At 44.9% G+C, this 18,312-nt stretch overlaps 1 protein-coding gene and 1 non-coding gene across 10 annotated transcripts in view; both read left to right on the top strand.

Moving 5' to 3' along the window:
• The window catches only part of ARHGAP10 (Rho GTPase activating protein 10), a 375,184-nt gene that overhangs the window by 72,078 nt on the left and 284,794 nt on the right, over nt 1–18,312 (top strand). The window lies entirely within an intron of this gene.
• Nucleotides 15,912–15,984, top strand: TRNAG-CCC (transfer RNA glycine (anticodon CCC)). Its single transcript has one exon. It is a non-coding gene; the product is annotated as a tRNA-Gly (tRNA).

Genomic DNA, 18,312 nt, shown 5'->3' with positions numbered 1-18,312 from the left:
TATAATATTTTGCCATTGACCCTAGCTTCTGCGTAGGTTTCTTTGGATTTATCCTGACTCAAGAATTTGCCCAGCTTTCTTAAATCTGTATGTCTGTGACTTTTACCAAATTTGGGAGGTTTTCAGTCATCATTTCTTTGAACACTCTTTTAGCCTCATCCCATTTATCCTCTCCTCTCTGGGACTCGGATGATACAGATGTTAGTTAGCTCTTTTGTTGTTCCCTGAGACTGTGTCGGTCCCTGAGACCGTGTTCATCTTTTCAGCATATTTTTTGCTGTTTTTCAGATTGCGTTAATCCTGTTTGTTTTTTCCTCAAGTTCATAGATTCTGTTCTCTTTCATCTCCACTGTACTATTGAGCCTATTCTGTGAGCTTTTACTTTTATTACTATATTTCCCAGCTATATAATCTCTATTTGGTTATGTTTCTATCTCCTGTTTCTTTGCCAAGAATTTCTATTATTAAATTTGTTGTAACAGAAGTTGTAATAGATTCTTGAAGCACTTTTATGACTTTTATGCTTTAAACCCTTATTAGGTGCTTCCAGCAGCTCACTTGTCTCTGGATTGGCATCAGTGAATTGGCTTTTGTCCTTCAGCTTGTGGCTTTCCTGGTTCTTGGTCTGACGGGTGATTTTTCTGTTGTGTCCATCCATTTTGCTTGGACAGATTAGAATATTCTGGGTCTCACTTGTGTATTTTAGCCAGCAGTCACCCTCTTTAGTTTTAGCACATTTGTGGGCTGTGGTTCCAATGATCAGTTAATTTCAGAGCCTTTTCAGGGTTAATTAATCTCCTTGGTTGACCAGGTATCACTGGAGCTCCTTGCTCTTACTGGTTGAGGGGGCAGAAGGGGTTTCCCTAAATGGGGCCACTGAGCATGTCTTGATGGAGGAAGGTAGACTCAGCTGTCTGGGGACTAGAAGCTTCCTTGAAGGTAGTGGCTCTCCCCTGCCTGTGGGTGTAGGGGGATAGATAGCTTTTCTTGATCTGGTGGCTTGTTGAGGTGAGACATCTGCAGGTGCTGCATGGCCCCTCTGAGGTCTCTGGGCAGGGGAAGTGGGGTGTCTGTGGAGCCAAAGAGGCTTCCTGCGCTGGGCCGTGCGTGGCTGGGTTCGTTGTGTGTCTGCCTGTTGTAGTTTCTGGGTCTTGGCTCCCCGAGTTGCTTATTGCTGGTGGGACTTCAGATGGACCCCCTTTTGGATGGTGTGGGACCTGCCTGATGTTGCTGTAGGGCCTCCTTCCTTTGGGGTAGGACTGAGCCTCCGTGTGTGGTCTGCTCTTGTTAGAATGGGGGTTGGGACCTGGTGGGTTCGAGCGGACGCCTTCTTCAGTCCTTTGCTGTGTGGCTCCTTGAGTCTTGGAGTCACAAACTGATTTGCTTTCTTCCTGCCACCTTTCAGAGTTCTCCTCTGGCTTTTCTTCTGTTATTTCCAGGGTTTTTGTTTTTGTTTGTTTATTGGTTGCACTGGGTCTTCATCGCTGCTCAGGCTTTCTCTCGTTGCGGAGAGCGGGGGTTACTCACTAGTTGTGGTGCGTGGGGCTCTCTTCAAGGCGGTTCTCTTGCTGTGGACCACAGGCCCTAGGGTGTGCGTGCTTCAGCAGTTGCAGCTCGTGGGCTCAGCAGTGGTGCACAGGCTTGGTTTCTCCATGGCTTGTGGGATCTTCCTGGACCAGGGATCAAACCTGTGTCTCCTGCATTGGCAGGCAGATTCTAATCCACTGACCACCAGGGAAGTCCTCTAGGGTTTTTAGGATTTAGCTGGGAGGATCAGGGGAAATAAGTCTATGTTATTTTTATCCCTAAGCATCCATGGTTAAGTGTTGGATTTTTTTCAAAGGAATTAAAAAATGTCAGGAAAATTAGCATTGCTTTTCCTGCATTGGCCACGACATATCATTGAGCGCTCTCATTTTATATTGATAATAGATCAGGAAACTTGAGACCCAGTCAGGTTAGGGGACTGATTTCAGGGGTGCTGTTCCTAGTTAATTGCGTAATCCAGATTTGACTCAGGTTCTTAATGAGAAAGCCAATATGTGTTTCCTTGTAGCAAATCAGAGAGTTGTCTGGAAGAGAAGTGACCTTTGCAGTGCTGCAGGGCTCTGGGCTTTAGAACATTAACCCACCAAAGAATTTATTGCCCAAATGAAAAACCTATCTGAATACAAGAGGAAAATAATCTAGTCTTACATTACATTACATTGAGGTTGAATACCATGCTGTGTATTTGTCCCCATTTTAATAGTAATCATTTCTTATAAAGTCCAAGATAATCATGGGCTTCCCTGGTAGCTCAGCTGGTAAAGAATTCGCCTGCAGTGCAGAAGACCCCGGTTTGATTCCTGGGTATACCTTCTATTTTTACTATAAAACACCTGAGTAACCTTACAAAATGTTCCTTCTTGCAAAAGAAAAGTCTTCTGCTAGTTATCACCATTCATATTCTACTTCAAAGAAAGTGGAGAATGGAACAAAGATCGAAGGTGCTGCCCAAACAAATTAATATTATAGCTTAGCATTCTGTGTGGTTTGTTAACGTGTAATCTCTGTATCCTCCATCGACATTAGATACTTCTAGTGTTTCCCTGGGAAGCTTTTTCCTGTATGGCAGAGTTGGAGAAATGGGTCAATTCAGACGTTAACTCTTTGGTTGGTTGTATTTTTTTTTTTTTTAAGTCTCCAAGGTTTTACAGACTATAATCTGTATAATACAGGGTCAGAGATGAACTGATGCCAAAACTCTTTGGAGATCTGAGAAAGGAAGCGTTTACTTTTCCCCCTAAGACTTTCCCTGAGGCTCCACAAGAATGAGATACGATAAACAGGGTTAAATGCGGGCTCTTTTTAGTGCTGCTTGGGTAGTAATGACCGTAGAAGCCTGAAGAAAGGGCGACGCTCGCTTGTACCCGTGTACTTGTTTCTCTTTTTCTGCTTTTTTCTTCCTCTTTCCTACTCATGGATTTTTGCTGAAAAGGTAAAATCTGTGATCCCTACTGAAGAAAGAATTAAACATATTGTGCTTTGTAGAATTTTTCCAATCACTTATGATAAAACACTTGCCTCGGCAATCCATGTGCTAAAATCATTTGCTGGGAATTTGGAGTAAAATTTCATTAAAAATTCCATATACCATAATCATAAAAAAAAGCCTATGCAGTATAATGGTTAGTTTTTCAAACCCGCTTCTCTGATCCATGATGCATGTACTGTATTAATAGTTGAGCTCTGATGCCACTGGTGAGATAGTAGTATGGATGCTAATAGTTCACTGTTGATTGACTTGGAATCAGAAAATGTTAGCATTGGACAGGGACCCTTTTGGACCCCTGTTCTGACCTCCCATCCTCAGCAGTATCTCCATGATACAAACAGTGAAGAGGTCTCATAATTGTTTTCAGTGAGGAAGCCCATTGCATTACAGTTGGCAGGTTCTGCTTTATCCTAAACCAGATCTGCCTCCTTTAGCTTCTTCCTATATTGGGTTTTCTAGATCATGTAGGGTGAATCGGAGAATTCTTAATTAACATCCCCCACAATTCAGGAGGGGGCCCCCAGGTGGCTCAGTGGTAAAGAATCTACCTGCCAGTGCAGGAGACATGGGTTAAATTCTTGGAATGGGAAGATCCCCTGGAGAAGGAAATGGCAACCCACTCTAATATTCTTGCCTGGGAAATTCCATGGGCAGAGAAGCCTGGCGGGCTGCAGTCCATGGGGTCGCAGAGAGCTGGACGCCACTGAGGACTGAGCACACCTTCACAATTGCGAAACCGAAGTTGTGATTCTACCTTTCTAACAGCGAGTCTTAATCAGTGGGGTTTTTGGACTCATCATCCTCTTAACTTTTTTCTGGATGTTTGGTTTTGCCAGTGTCCCCTTCAAATGTGGTCCAATCAAAGCACAGTGCCCCAAAGTTTTCTTAGTGAGGCAGGGGATATTACTTCTTAAAACCTCCCACTCCTGGGCATATATCCAGAGAAAACTCTTAATTCAGAAAGACACATGCACCCCAGTGTTTATAGCAGCGCTATTTACAATAGCCAAACTAAGTGTCCATTGACAGATACATGGATAAAGATGTGGTTCATATATACAATGGAGTATTATTCAGCCAAAAAAGAATGAAATCATGCTGTTGGCAGCAGCATGAATGGACCTAGAGATTGTTAAACTGAGTGAAGTAAGTCAGAGAAGGAGAAATATTGTATGGCATGTGGAATCTAAAAAGAAATGATACAAGGGGACTTACTTCCGGAATCACTTTGCCGTACACCAGAGACCGACGTGGCATTGCAAATCAACCATACTTCAATTAAAAAAAATTTACTTCCTCTCTCAACTTCCCTTTTTGTTGTGTCACCCAGACAGGATAACTTAGTAATCTTTGATTGAATAATTTCCTTTGCTGCCATTTGTTATAGAAAATCCAGGATTATCCCCAAGTTGTCAGTGTTGAAACTGAGGGTTGAATGGGTGGTCACTTGCCCAGGTTCACCCAGCTGGTCACCACTGATGCTAGTGTGTGAGCCCGTCTGTCTGACACCAGAAGTCACGCTGGTGCTTGATTCACTGTGCTTTTCTGTCTCCAGGGAGCTTTGTGACCGGACTTTTTCAAAGAACAACTAACTGTACTTTGTGGACTGTGTCAGATGTTCAGAGGTTGGCATATCTGCTGTCAATACTACTTATACTGGCTATCTGAGTGTTTGCTCTGGAAATGCTGCTCATATGATATCTCTTTTGTGGATGCAAAAGAAATTTGTCATTTTGCAATGCCAGATTATTTACATTTTCCTCTTTTGCGGGGAATAAGGGAGAACCCCAGGGACGGGGGAGCCTGGTGGGCTGCCATCTCTGGGGTCACACAGAGTTGGACACGACTGAAGTGACTTAGCAGCAGCAGCAGCAGCAGCAGCAAGGGAGATGTGGCAGTAGTGGGGTGAAGGTTCTTCATTTCTTTATTTCTACGAGTATATGAAAGGGCTCATCCATATACTTGCAGAGATTGAATTTTATGGTTTAAAATAGTGTTGGCCATCACGTGTAAAAGCTGTGACTTAAAATTTCCTTTCATCACTGGTGACACTGAATTTGTGTGTGTGTGTGTTTATTTGTGGATGGATGGTGTCCACCCACACGGGGGAAAGCCATCTGCTTTGCTCAGGCTGCCAACTGGAATGTAAGTTCTTCTGGAAACACTTTACAACGAAGCCTAGAAGTGAGACTTAATGTGCTAACTAGGCATCCCCAGGCCCGGCCCAGGTCACACGTAAAATAAACTGTCACAGACAGGCATGCTGAGATCTCTGCCCATCCTGATGATCAGCTGTCAACTGTTCTTTGGTTTTGTTTGACTTCAGCTTGCTTTTTTCTGATCATAAATTTAAGTATTGCTAAATGAAGATTATTTTGAAACTGGTTATGATTTTGGTGGGGGGCTTACCTTCTAAACTGTTTTGTGGGCACGTGGGTACCTTCCTCAGGCTTTAAGCAGCTTCACGGGTTGACCGTGTATCTTCTTCCTGTAACCTCCCTCTGTGAGCAGGGCGTTTGTGGGAGGTCCCTGTGTGTGGCAGGGTGGCCCTAGAGCCCTGGCTTGTGTGGGGTCTGCTGCCCGGGGTCCTGGCGCATCTGCTGGCCCTCCTTGAGGAAGCCTGAGCTGAGAGGCAGCCCTCACAGGCCTCGCCGCCCAGCCTGCACACTGGTTTCCTCACAGCTTTTCCACGTTTGCTGTTTCCTCCTTCCTGTTGGCTGGGGCTTCCTCTGCAGAGCTCGTTCTCATCCCGGGAAGCTTTCCTCTCCTGGGGGCTGGCCCAAAAACCTTTACTGAAAATTCCCAACCCCTCCTCAACATTTCAACACCATCTAGAAAGCTCTTTGATTATCTGTGTGTGTGTGTTGTAAGGGCATTGTGAGGAAAGCAGCTCGTGTCCACGTTGTGGTGGCCTCTATAGTTTGTGTCTCCTGCGATGCGGTAGCAGATGCTGTGTGTGTGTTTTCTTTTCCCAGTTTTTTAAAAACTTTTTGGCTGTACCTGCTGCCGTGCCAACCAGGGATTGAACCTGTGCCCCCTGCATTGGAAGCACAGAGCCTTAACCACTGGACAACCAGGGAAGTCCCAAGGCAGCAGATTGTGATGGGTTAAAACGAAAGCTGGCTCCTGGGTTCAAATCCTGGCTCCATGACTTAACACTCTGTCTTCTTGCGCTTGTCCATAACATGCCGTGGGAAATGCTTACCCACTTGGGTGTAGGGAGGACTGAAGGAGCTAATAACATGCAGAGTCTTTCCTTGGAGCAGTGACCAGCACATCTGAAGTGCTCCATAAGTACTTGATGGTGAGGCAAACACCTCGACCATTTGGGCATGCTGAATTGCAAATGCTTTTCTAGTCAGTGATGTATGTTGAGCATAGTCCCTTACATTAAAATTGCCCATCTGTGGACTGAGGCCCTGCCTGTTACACTTTTTTCAGTGGGCTGGTTTCTGCCTTTAGGGACTTTTTTTGGTGGAATTTTATATGATAACATGGAATAACCTTCAGAATTAATTTTGGCCTTTAAAGATGTGGTGTTTTTTCTGTTTTTTGTTTGTTTGGTTTGTTTACGGTTGTACCATGTGACATGCAGGGTCTACATTCCCCACCCCAAAGACTGAATGCCTAGCCTTGCAGTGCGAGCATGAGTTTTCATGCTTGACTGCCAGGGAAGTCCCAAAGATGTGGTTTTTTAAAAAAATTATTTTTTCAAAAAAAATTGAACTTTTGTTCATTTACAGTATTGTGTTTGTGGTGTACTGCAAAATGATTCAGTTGTATATACATATATATATATACACACACACACACATTCTTTTTCATATTCTTTTCCATTATAGTTCATTATAAAATATTGAATATAGTTCCCTCTGCTATCCTATAGGACCTTGTTGTTTATCAGTTTCATATATAATAGTGTGTATCTCCTAATTCCAAACTCCTGGAGGTTCATGACATTGTACGGGAGATGGGAATCAAGACCATCCCCAAGAAAAAGAAATGCAAAAAAGCAAAATGGCTGTCTGAGGAGGCCTTTCAAAAAGCTGTGAAAAGAAGGGACGTGAAAAGCAAAGGAGAAAAGGAAAGATATACGCATTTGAATGTAGAGTTCCAAAGAATAGCAAGGAGAGATAAGAAAGCCTTCCTCAGCAATCAATGCAAAGAAATAGAGGAAAACAATAGAATGGGAAAGACTAGAGATCTCTTCAAGAAAATCAGAGATACCAAGGGAACATTTCATGCAAAGATGGGCTCAATAAAGGACAGAAATGGTATGGACCTAACAGAAGCAGAAGATATTAAGAAGAGGTGGCAAGAATACACAGAAGAACTGTACAAAAAAGATCTTCACAACCAAGGTAATCACGATGGTGTGATCACTCATCTAGAGCCAGACATCCTGGAATGTGAAGTCAAGTGGGTCTTAGGAGGCATCACTATGAACAAAGCTAGTGGAGGTGATGGAATTCCAGTTGAGCTATTTCAGATCCTGAAAGATGATGCTGTGAAAGTGCTGCACTCAATATGCCAGCAAATATGGAAAACTCAGCAGTGGGCACAGGACTGGAAAAGGTCAGTTTTCATTACAGTCCCATAGAAAGACAATGCCAAGGAATGCTCAAATTACCACACAATTGCACTCATCTCACATGCTAGTAAAGTAATGCTCAAAATTCTCCAAGCCAGGCTTCAGCAATACATGAACCGTGAACTTCCAGATGTTCAAGCTGGTTTTAGAAAAGGCAGAGGAACCAGAGATCAAATTGCCAACATCCGCTGGATCATGGAAAAAGCAAGAGAGTTCCAGAAAAACATCTATTTCTGCTTTATTGACTATGCCAAAGCCTTTGACTGTGTGGAACACAATAAACTGTGGAAAATTCTGAAAGAGATGGAAATACTAGACCACCTGACTTGCCTCTTGAGAAATCTATATGCAGGTCAGGAAGCAATAGTTAGAACTGGATATGGAACAACAGACTGGTTCCAAATAGGAAAAGGAGTACGTCAAGGCTGTATATTGTCATCCTGTTTATTTAACTTACATGCAGAGTACATCATGAGAAATGCTGGGCTGGAAGAAGCACAAGCTGGAATCAAGATTTCAGGGAGAAATATCAATAACCTCAGATATGCAGATGACACCCTTATGGCAGAAAGTGAAGAGGAACTAAAAAGCCTCTTGATGAAAGTGAAAAAGGAGAGTGAAAAAGTTGGCTTAAAGCTCAACTTTCAAAAAACTAAGATTATGGCATCCAGTCCCATCTCTTCATGGCAGGTACATGGGGAAACAGTGGAAACAGTGTCAGGCTTTATTTTTTTGGTCTCCAGAATCACTCAGATGGTGATTGCAGCCATGAAATTAAAAGACGCTTACTCCTTAGAAGGAAAGTTATAACCAACCTAGATTGCGCATTCAAAAGCAGAGACATTACGTTGCCAACAAAGGTCCATCTAATCAAGGCTATGGTTTTTCCAGTGGTCATGTATGGATGTGAGAGTTGGACTGTGAAGAAGGCTGAGCGCTGAAGAATTGATGCTTTTGAACTGTGGTGTTGGAGAAGACTCTTGAGAGTCCCTTGGACTGCAAGGAGATCCAACCAGTCCATCCTAAAGGAGATCAGTCCTGGGTGTTCATTGGTGGACTGATGTTGAAGCTTAAGCTCCAGTACTTTGGCCACCTGATGCGGAGAGCTGACTCATTTGAAAAGACCCTGATGCTGGGAAAGATTGAGGGCAGGAGGAGAAGGGGATGACAGAGGATGAGACGGTTGGATGGCATCATCGACTCAATGGACATGGGTTTGGGTGGACTCCAGGAGTTGGTGAACAGGGAGGCCTGGGATGCTGCGGTTCATGGGGTCGCAAAGAGTTGGAAAGGAGTCAGCAACCGAATTGAACTGAATCCTCCCCCATCCCCTTTCCTCTTTGGTAACCATAAGTTTGTTTTCTGTTAGTCTATTTTTGTTTTGTAAATAAATTTATTTGTGTATTTTTTTTCTAGATTCCACATATAAGTGGTAGATGATATTTGTCTTTCTCTGACTTCACTTAGTATGATAACCTCTAGTTGTATCCCTGTTGCTGGAAATGTCATTATTTCATCTTTTTTAATGGCTGAGTAATATTCCTCTGTGTGTGTGTGTACCACATCTTATCCATTCATTTATTGATGGACATTTAGTTTGCTTCTTCCGTGTCTTGACTATTATAAATAGTGCTGGCATGAACATAGGGGTGTATGTTTTTTCTGAATTAAGAGTTTTTTCCCCTGGGTCTGTGTCCAGGAGTGGGTTTGAAGGATCATACGGCACCTCTAGTTTTTAGTTTTTTAAGGCATCTCCATACTGTTCTCCATAGTAGCTGCACCAATTAACATTTCCCCCAGCAGCATAGGAGGATTTCTAAGGGAAATGTTTTGTACTCACTGGCCTTGCATGTGAGTCTCACTCATGTCCTCTGCCAACTACCGCATGGCTCTTAGCAGGGAGAGAGGCTCCGCCTCTGTGAGGGGGTGTCTCTCTGAGGACCTTGGGCTGTCCCTCCTCTCCTGTCCCTGGGCTGGCTAATGTCGCTGGGGAGGGGCCTTAGACAGCTGCGTGTGTCACGTCCTTCCGTGGGAAAGAAATGAGCAGGGCCGTTTGGAGTCTCCTGAGAATTTCACTTTGGGAACGAAGATGGGAAAAGCAGTGAGAGCTGAAGTTGAAAGAATGCATCTGAGCTGTTGTGAGGATGCTGGAAAGGCCCCGGCCTTCCAGGAATGGCCAGGCCGTGGACCCTGTGGGGCAGCAGCAATTCCGACAAGAGAAATTGTCGTGAAATAGAAGAAAACACCCCATTTCAAGTGGGAGGAAAGTAAACACTCGGAGAGCAGCCGCGTGGTGTTAACGGCAGAGAGAGGGTCCCAGGGCAGACTGTACTGCAAGTTCTTAGGACAAGTTGTTCCCTATTTTTTTTCCCTGGCTCTTTGCAGTTATGTTCTCGTGACTTTATTGCTTGCATTCAAAGGCCCTAACTTACATAGGGCACAGAATAGATGGAGTCCTCTTTCCATCGCGAGGACTCACCTCCTTTTGTTCATGGTACCTCACTGTCTCCCCTGTGGTTTATGATATGAATTTAACTCATTTTTGGGGAACCCTGTTCACCACCCCCACCCCATTCTTTGCTGTTTTTTTCTAATGACTTTAATTTTTTTTTTTTTTTTTAAGTTTGTCTTCTGCTGAACTCCACTGGAATGTGTCATTTTGACTCTTTGCAGAGTGGATGGTGATCGCCCATCCAGTGGGGGCCGTGACTCCCTTGGTCGGCCGTCACGTCGTCGTGTTATTTTATCCCACGCCCTGGGCCGTGCCGAGTGAACGGGCAGTGCAAGTCATCGGGCATTTCTTGTGAAATGCTTAATTTGGGGTACAAACGGGGAGGTGTTAGGCCTTCCTTAGAGTGAGTCATGTTTGATTCAAATAATTTTATTTTAAAGGAAATGAGAGACTTCCCTGATGGTCCAGTGGTTAAGGCTCTGGCTTCCAGTTCAGGGGTGTGGGTTCAGTTCCTGGTTGGGGAAGTAAGATTTGACATGCTGTGTGGCATGGCCAAAAGTTAAAAAAGATGAAAGATATTAAAGGAAATGAGTATTTGTTTGTGAGAAATGGGAGACTTAAACTGCAACTCTTGGCTTTGGTCAGCAGCTGAGTATCTAGTCCGTGCAGTGAAGTGGTGACACACTGGCTGAAGGGTGGGAAAGCTTATATTCTTTCCGTCAGGTGAACACTCTGACATCTAAATCCTGGCTGATATTTATTTTGGACCTTAAGCATATGCTGTGGTTAACAAGGCAGCTTGTCTTGACAGTATTCCCTGTATGTGGTTTTATTTTTCTTTTCTGTCTCCCCTTCCTTAAGATATTTTGGAAACTGCTTTGTTTGCCAAGTTACTATATTCAGTTCCGAAATGTTTGAATAATATTATGTTTTGTCATTGAGCTTAAATCCTCGATCTGGGAAAACAGTACTCGCAAATAGTGTTCTTGTCTTCTGTATATTACCTTGCACCTCAAGGTTACCTATTTTTCTTAAGAAAAAACTATCATGGTGTATTTGTTTCCTAGGGCTGCCATAGCAGAAATCCCACAGATGGGGTGGCTGAAGCAATGGAAATGTACTGTTGCACAGTCTTGGAGGTTAGAAGTCCAAGATCAAGGTGTCAGCAGAGGTGGTTCATTCCCGGAGCTGAGAGGGAGGAGCCTGGCCCAGGCCTTGCTCCTTGGTGGTAGATGGACCTCGTCTCCTTGTGTCTCTTCACCTTGTCTTCTCTCTTTGCATGTTTCCGTGTCCTTTTTTTTTTTTTTTTTAAAAGGACACCCGTCATTGAACTAGGATGCGTCATAATGACCTTGGGACTCCCCACACGGCACTATTGGTAAAGGACCCGCCTGCCAGTGCAGGAGACTTAGGAAACTCGGGTTCAATCCCTGGGTCAAGAAGATCCCCTGGAGGGCGGCATGGCAACCCACTCCACTATTCTTGCTTGTTGTGTTTTTTAGATTCCACATGTAAGTGATACCGTACAGTAGCTGTCTTTCTCTGTCAGACTTGCTTCACTTAGTATAACAACACCTGCAGGTCCATCCATGTTGTCACAAATGGCAAAAACGTCATTCTTTTTAATGGCCGAGTAGTAATCCGTTGTGTATTTCTACCACACCTCCTGTATTCCGTCATCTGTTGATGGGTACTTAGGTTGCTTCCCTATTTTGGCCGTTGTAAATAATGCTGCTGTTTACATTGGGCTATGTGTATCATTTTGAATTAGTGTTTTCATTTTATTTTTAAGATATCTACCCAGGAGTGGAATTGCTGGGTCATATGATAGTTCTATTTTTAGTTTTTTGAGAAGCCTCCATACTGTTTTCCACAGTGGATGCACCAATTTTCATTCCTACCAACAATTTACGAGGGTTCCCTTTCCCCCACATCCTGGCCAACATTTGTTATTTGTGATCTTTCTGATAATAACCATTCTGACAGGTGTGAAGTGATATCTCATTGTGGTTTTAATTTACATTTCTCTGATTAATGATGTTGAGCATCTTTTTATATGTCTGGCCATCTGTACATCTTTGGAAAAATGTCTATTTAGTTCTGCCCATTTTTTAAATCACTTTAAAAATATTGAGTTGTATGAGCTGTTTATATATGTTGGATATTAACTCCTTATGGGTCATAAGATTTGTAAATATTTTCTCCCATTTAGTAGGTTGTCTTTTTGTTTTGTCAGTGGTTTCCTTTGCTATTCTAAAACTTTGAGGACCACTGGTTTTTGTTGCTCAGATTTAGGTACTTCTCTGGATGTGTCAATGATCCTGCTGCTGCTGCTGCTAAGTCACTTCAGTCGTGTCTGACTCTGTGCGACCCCGTAGACGGCAGCCCACCAGGCTCCCCCGTCCCTGGGATTCTCCAGGCAGGAGCACTGGAGTGGGTTGCCATTTCCTTCTCCAATGCATGAAGGTGAAAAGTGAAAGTGAAGTCGCTCAGTCGAGTCTGACTCTTCGCGACCCCATGGACTGCAGCCCACCAGGCTCCCCCGTCCATGGGATTTTCCAGGCAGGAGCACTGGAGTGGGTGCCGTCGTTTTCACCATACATTCTCGTTATTTAGCTTTGTTGGTCCATCAGCATTTCTTGTTTTTCTTGTTTTCTCATGTGATTAGAGAAGGTAGAAGTTGAGCGGGTGTTAGCCTGGTTATTCTTTCTCATACTTAAGCACTTCGCCTTATCCCACAGCATGTGTATGCGTGCACACACGTGTGTGTGTGTGTGCACGTCCTTTGCGGCTTCTCTCCGGGACGTGCTATTCAGCTGGTGGACCATGTGTCCCCCACTAAGAGTGTACCTGTCACTGCCATTCTTTGCCTCACCAGGCTAAACCAAGGCTGGATTCTGTACTAAAATCTGGATTCTAGCGAGTGCTCTCCTTGAATTAGGTGTGTGAAATTGAGCTAGTTGTCCACAGCTGTGCTTTCTTCCCTGCCTGTAGAGTGAGGGGAAGACTGTGATTTTCAGATTGACTCCCGTGGGATCTGGTCTCACTGGGGAGCACTCAGTGGGAGATGGGGGCGCCTCAGGCAGGGTTCTTCATCCTGCCTCCACCTGGGCAGTTGTGCGTACCTCTTGGTTCCACTGTTGACTGGTTGTGTGATCTTGGCTGAGGTGCTTGACCTGTGTGTCTCAGTTTCCTCCTCTGTAAAGTGGGCATGATGACAGAACATGCCTCTCGGAGTTGTGGTGATACCCAGATGAATCAATGAACACAAGGTGGTTAGGAGAGTACCCGACATTATCAGGTATGGTAGGCAGTGTAATGACTCTCCAAAGATGTCCCTTCCTAATTACCGGATAACCTGTGAATGTTAATTTTGGTGGCAGAAGAGACTCCGCAGTTGGGAGTAAGGATCCTGAGGCGGTGAGATTATCCCGTGTTGTCATGGTGATCCCATTGTAGTTACGGTGGTCCTCAAGAGAGTAAGAGGAGGAGACGTAATGACAGAAGCAGAGGTTGGAGGGATGTGATTGACGGCTGGGGGGCATGAGCCAAGGATTGTGGGCACCCTTTAGGAGCTTGAAAAAGCCGGCAAATGTATTCTCCTCTAGGGCCCCAGAAGGAATACAGCCCTGAGGGACCCGTCTGGACTTCTGACCTCTAGAAATAGAAGATAATAAGTTGGTGGTGTTTTAAGCCACTCAGTTGGTGGTAGTTTACCTTAGAGCAGCAGCAGGAAACAAATATAGAAGTGTTAGCTGCTTAGATGTGTGGCCGAAGTTTGAATGAATGTCGTTCTCATCTGACAGCCTGCGGTGGCAGCTCCTCTCTCTGTACAGACACCCTCACCCAAAAAGACTCCCCACGTTTGTAGAGGTGTGCAGCGTGGCTGAGGTCTGGAATGCGGCAGGGTGTGGCGGTGAGGATTGGGTGGTGGTCTGCCTTGGGTGGTCAGGCAGGAAGTGTGCCTGCCCCGTGGGATTCTCTGCATTGCCCAGATCATTCCCCTCTGAAGCGTTTTTCGTAATGACGTGATCACTTTGGTCAACAGTATCTGGTTGTCTGTCATGCTCCATATTGGGTCTTTTTTTCTAGTTTTTATTTATTTGTTTTGGGCCGTGCAGGGTTTTTTGCTGCTGTGTTGGCTCTTTAGTTGGCAGCAAGTGGGGGCTGCTCTCTAGTTACAGGTGTGCAGGCTTCTTATTGCAGTGGTCCCTCTTGTGGAGCGTGGGCTCTAGGGCACGTGGGCTTCAGCAGTGGCAGCTCCTGGACTCGAGAGCACAGGCTCAGTAGTTGTGGCCCACAGGCTTAGTTGGGCTTCCCTGGTGGCTCAGATGGTAAAGAATCTGCCTGCAGTGTGGCAGACCTGGCTTCGATCCCTGGGTGGGGAAGATCCCCTGGAGGAGGGCATGGCAACCCACTCCAGTATTCTTGCCTGGAGAATCCCCATGGACAGAGGAGCCTGGTGGGCTACAGTCCATGGGGTAGCAAAGAGTCGGACACGACTGAGCGACTAAGCACAGCACAGGCTTAGTTGCCCCACAGTATGTGGGATCTTTCCAGATCAGGGATTGAACCCATGTCTCCTGCATTGGCGGGCAGATTGTTTACCGCTGGGCCACCAGGGAAGCCCCTCCGTATTGGGTCTCGAGTCCTGGTTTATGCATTTGTTTTGAGGCATCTGCATCTTTGTGGACTCGGCTTGTGTTCCTTTACCCCCGGCATTTGTCAGTTCAGGCCATTCTATTACTAGTGACTTGAGGTGGGGTTTATTCTGTGATTAAGAAGAACTCTGCACAAGCATTCTAATTGGGTTGGATTGGAGAGTTAGGGCTAGGATGGCTTTAATGTAAGAGTTGCACAGATGGTACTGGCCCTTGAGCTGCTTGAAGTATAGCCTGTGATGTGGCCTTCAGGCCATGACTAGCCCAGTAAGGCATTCTGGGCTGGAGAGACATTGCACCACTTAAAAACTATCAGATGAGTTGTTTTCTTTCTTTTTTGACTAGTATAGAGAGGCCAGACGGCTATTCTTGTACACAGTGCTGTAGTCAATTCTGTAAATCTGGAAAAACACGAAGGAAAAATGAGAAGCCCGTCCACAGTCCTGGAGGAATTTTGTTTCACTTCCAAGTTCCTTGGATTAACATCAGCATTATTTCCTCGGCATGCATCTGACGTGAAAGAAATGAAGTTCTTAGAGTCTGCACCCTGTTCTTCTCTAAATAAAACACAGAGGAATTTGGGGACGTGTTTTGATGTGCAGAAGGGGTGGTGGCCCTTCCCTTGGCAGAGCCGGTGCATATTTGATAATGTAGCGATTTCAGTCTCTACATGCCGAGGAATGTGAGCTTCTGTGTGCAGTTTGTCCGTTTGGAAAAAGAGTTTAGGATTTGATATGGTGAAGAATCCTGACTTTCAAATTTCGCGAGTGAGAAAGGTACATTTATTGGCTGCTTCATTTTCCATCTCAAACCGGGAATTAGAGAGCATGCCACGGTTCCTCAAGTGTGCCGTTTAGTGGTTTGGTTGATGGGATGGGAAGTTGCAGAGAGATCCTGTGGTTACAACGTTATTCCCAGGGCCAGTCTTGTCACTTCAGGGGCTCTCATGTACCCACAGGGCTACCTGGCAGTGACGTAGAACAATCTGAACAGAGAGGTTTCCCTTCCTTCCAAGTGCTGTATGTGTCTAATCGTTCAGAACTATTAGGTGCATAGGTGGCTGTGCTGTAAGAAATAATCTCGTTTGTCAAACCATCAAGGATGAGTGGGGCAATTCCAGCCAGCGTCTGGAGGCTCTCCAAACCTGGATTTAAACTGTGGTTAGGAACTTCCTTGGTGGTCCAGTGGCTAAGACATTGCACTCCCAATGCAGGGGACTCAGGTTCGATCCCTGGTGAGGGAACTAGATCCTACATGCTACAAATAAAGTGTGGTTGGATCTCTACATGTGGAGTTCTGCCCTCAGACTGAGTAGGTCTCAAATACAACTCCTCATCTCTCAAATTTCTTCCAACCCTGGCTGTATTTTTCTCTTCCATTTGTCTGCAGATTGAAGACCTAAAAGTTCCACTCTGGGAGACTCTGGAAGCGGCAAGTTCAGTTGAAAGACTGCAGATCCCTTTAATTCTTTTAAGTCAGCTATGCTTTTTGTGCACACAGGCATCATATTGGGCTTCCCAGGTGGCTCAGTGGTAAAGAATCCACCTGCCAAGGCAGGGAGACACAAGAGATGTGAGTTTGATCCCTGGGTTGGGAAGATCCCCTGGAGAAGGAAATGGCAACCCACTGCAGTATTCTTGTGTGGGAAATACCATGGACAGAGGAGCCTGGTGGGCTGTAGTCCCTGGGGTCACAAGAGTTAGACATAACTTAGCGACTAAATAACACCACCGACAACAAAGGTTTGGTCTTATCCAGTAGTATGTGCCAGCCTTGAAGGTGTTCCTAAAGAGTAGTGCTAATTTACCATCCTTGGGAATCAGCATGCAGGAGAGGATGAGGGACATGGAAACATATGGTATATGAATTTTCCATTTAGTTCAGTTCAGTCACTCAGTCGTGTCTGACTCTATGTGACCCCATGAACCGCAGCACGCCAGGCCTCCCTGTCCATCACCAACTCCCGGAGTCCACCCAAACCCATGTCCATTGCGTTGGTGATGCCATGCAACCATCTCATCCTCTGTCGTCCCCTTCTCCTCCTACCCCCAATCCCTCCCAGCATCAGGGTCTTTTCAAATGAGTCAGCTCTCCACATCAGGTTGCCAAAGTATTGGAGTTTCAGCTTCAACATCAGTCCCTCCAATGAACACCCAGGACTGATCTCCTTTAGGATAGACTGGTTGGATCTCCTTGCAGTCCAAGGGACTCTCAAGAGTCTTCTCTAACACCACAGCTCAGAAGCATCAGTTCTTCTGCTCTCACCTTTCTTTATGATGCAACTCTCACATGCACACGTGACCACTGGAAAAACCATAGCCTTGACTAGACGGACCTTTGTTGGGAAAGCAATGTCTCTGCTTTTTAATGTGCTGTCTAGGTTGGTCATAACTTTCCTTCCAAGGAGTAAGCATCTTTTAATTTCATTTCAAGCGTCTTTTAATTTCATTCAGTCACCATCTGCAGTGATTTTGGAGCAAAGCCAGCCACTGTTTCTACTGTTTCCCCATCTATTTGCCATGAAGAGATGGGACAGGATGCCATGATCTTAGTTTTCTGAATGTTGAGCTTTAAGCCAACTTTTTTACTCTCCTCTTTCATTTTCATCAAGAGGCTCTTTAGTTCTTCTTCACTTTCTGCCATAAGTGTGGTGTCATCTGCATATCTGAGGTTACTGATATTTCTCCCGGCAATCTTGATTCCAGCTTGTGCTTCTTCCAGCCCAGCGTTTCTCATGATGTACTCTGCATATAAGTTAAATAAGCAGGGTGACAATATACAGCCTTGAGGTCCTCCTTTTCCTATTTGGAACCAGTCTGTTGTTTCATGTCCAGTTCTAACTGTTGCTTCCTGACGTGCATACAGGTTTCTCAAGAGGCAGGTCAGGTGGTCTGGTATTCCCATCTCTTTCAGAATTTCCCACGGTTTATTATCCATTTAGTTTGAGCCATTCAAGAGAACTAGTTGAGATCTGTGCAAAGGCTCTGGGAATCATGTCAAATCTCCCGAAAAGTCAGAACAATGTGATGGAGAAGACATCAGTAGAAGCTTGAGAGACCAAGGAGTTGATCCTTTGCCTCCAGGTCATAATATGAGCAGTCTAAAGAGGTCTGTGAGTTTGATCAAGTCACTAATCTATCTCTGAACCTGCTTAACCCATCTGTAACTTAAGGTAACATCAACACTCACTCTTCAGGCTGGTTATAAGAAATAAGTGAAATATTATTTGTAAGTCCATTAGCACAGAGTAGGCACTCAACAAAGGCAGTCGCATCTGGTGGGCCCTTCATTACCTTCCCCTAGCAGAGGAGCACTGCCAGCCATTGTAACTGAGACTGGTTGAGTTTCATGTGCTATGATAAACCTTTATCTTTGGCACAGAGCATCTTTGTACTTTTTTAATGGACTGTGTAAATGTAGTAAAGTGTCTTATGATTTTGTTATGTCTGAAAAGGCAGCAGAGATCTCTCAGAGTATAAACTACATGGGAGAGTGTGCTGTGCTTAGTCACTCAGTTGTGTCCACTCTTGGCAACGTCATGGACTGTAGCCCACCAGGCTCCTCTGTCCAT

This window comes from Bos indicus, chromosome 17, assembly GCF_029378745.1.
Source record: "Bos indicus isolate NIAB-ARS_2022 breed Sahiwal x Tharparkar chromosome 17, NIAB-ARS_B.indTharparkar_mat_pri_1.0, whole genome shotgun sequence".
Classification (NCBI taxonomy): domain Eukaryota; kingdom Metazoa; phylum Chordata; class Mammalia; order Artiodactyla; family Bovidae; genus Bos; species Bos indicus.
The sequence above is the reverse complement of the archived record's forward strand: the minus strand, read 5'-3'. Positions and strand labels throughout refer to the sequence as shown.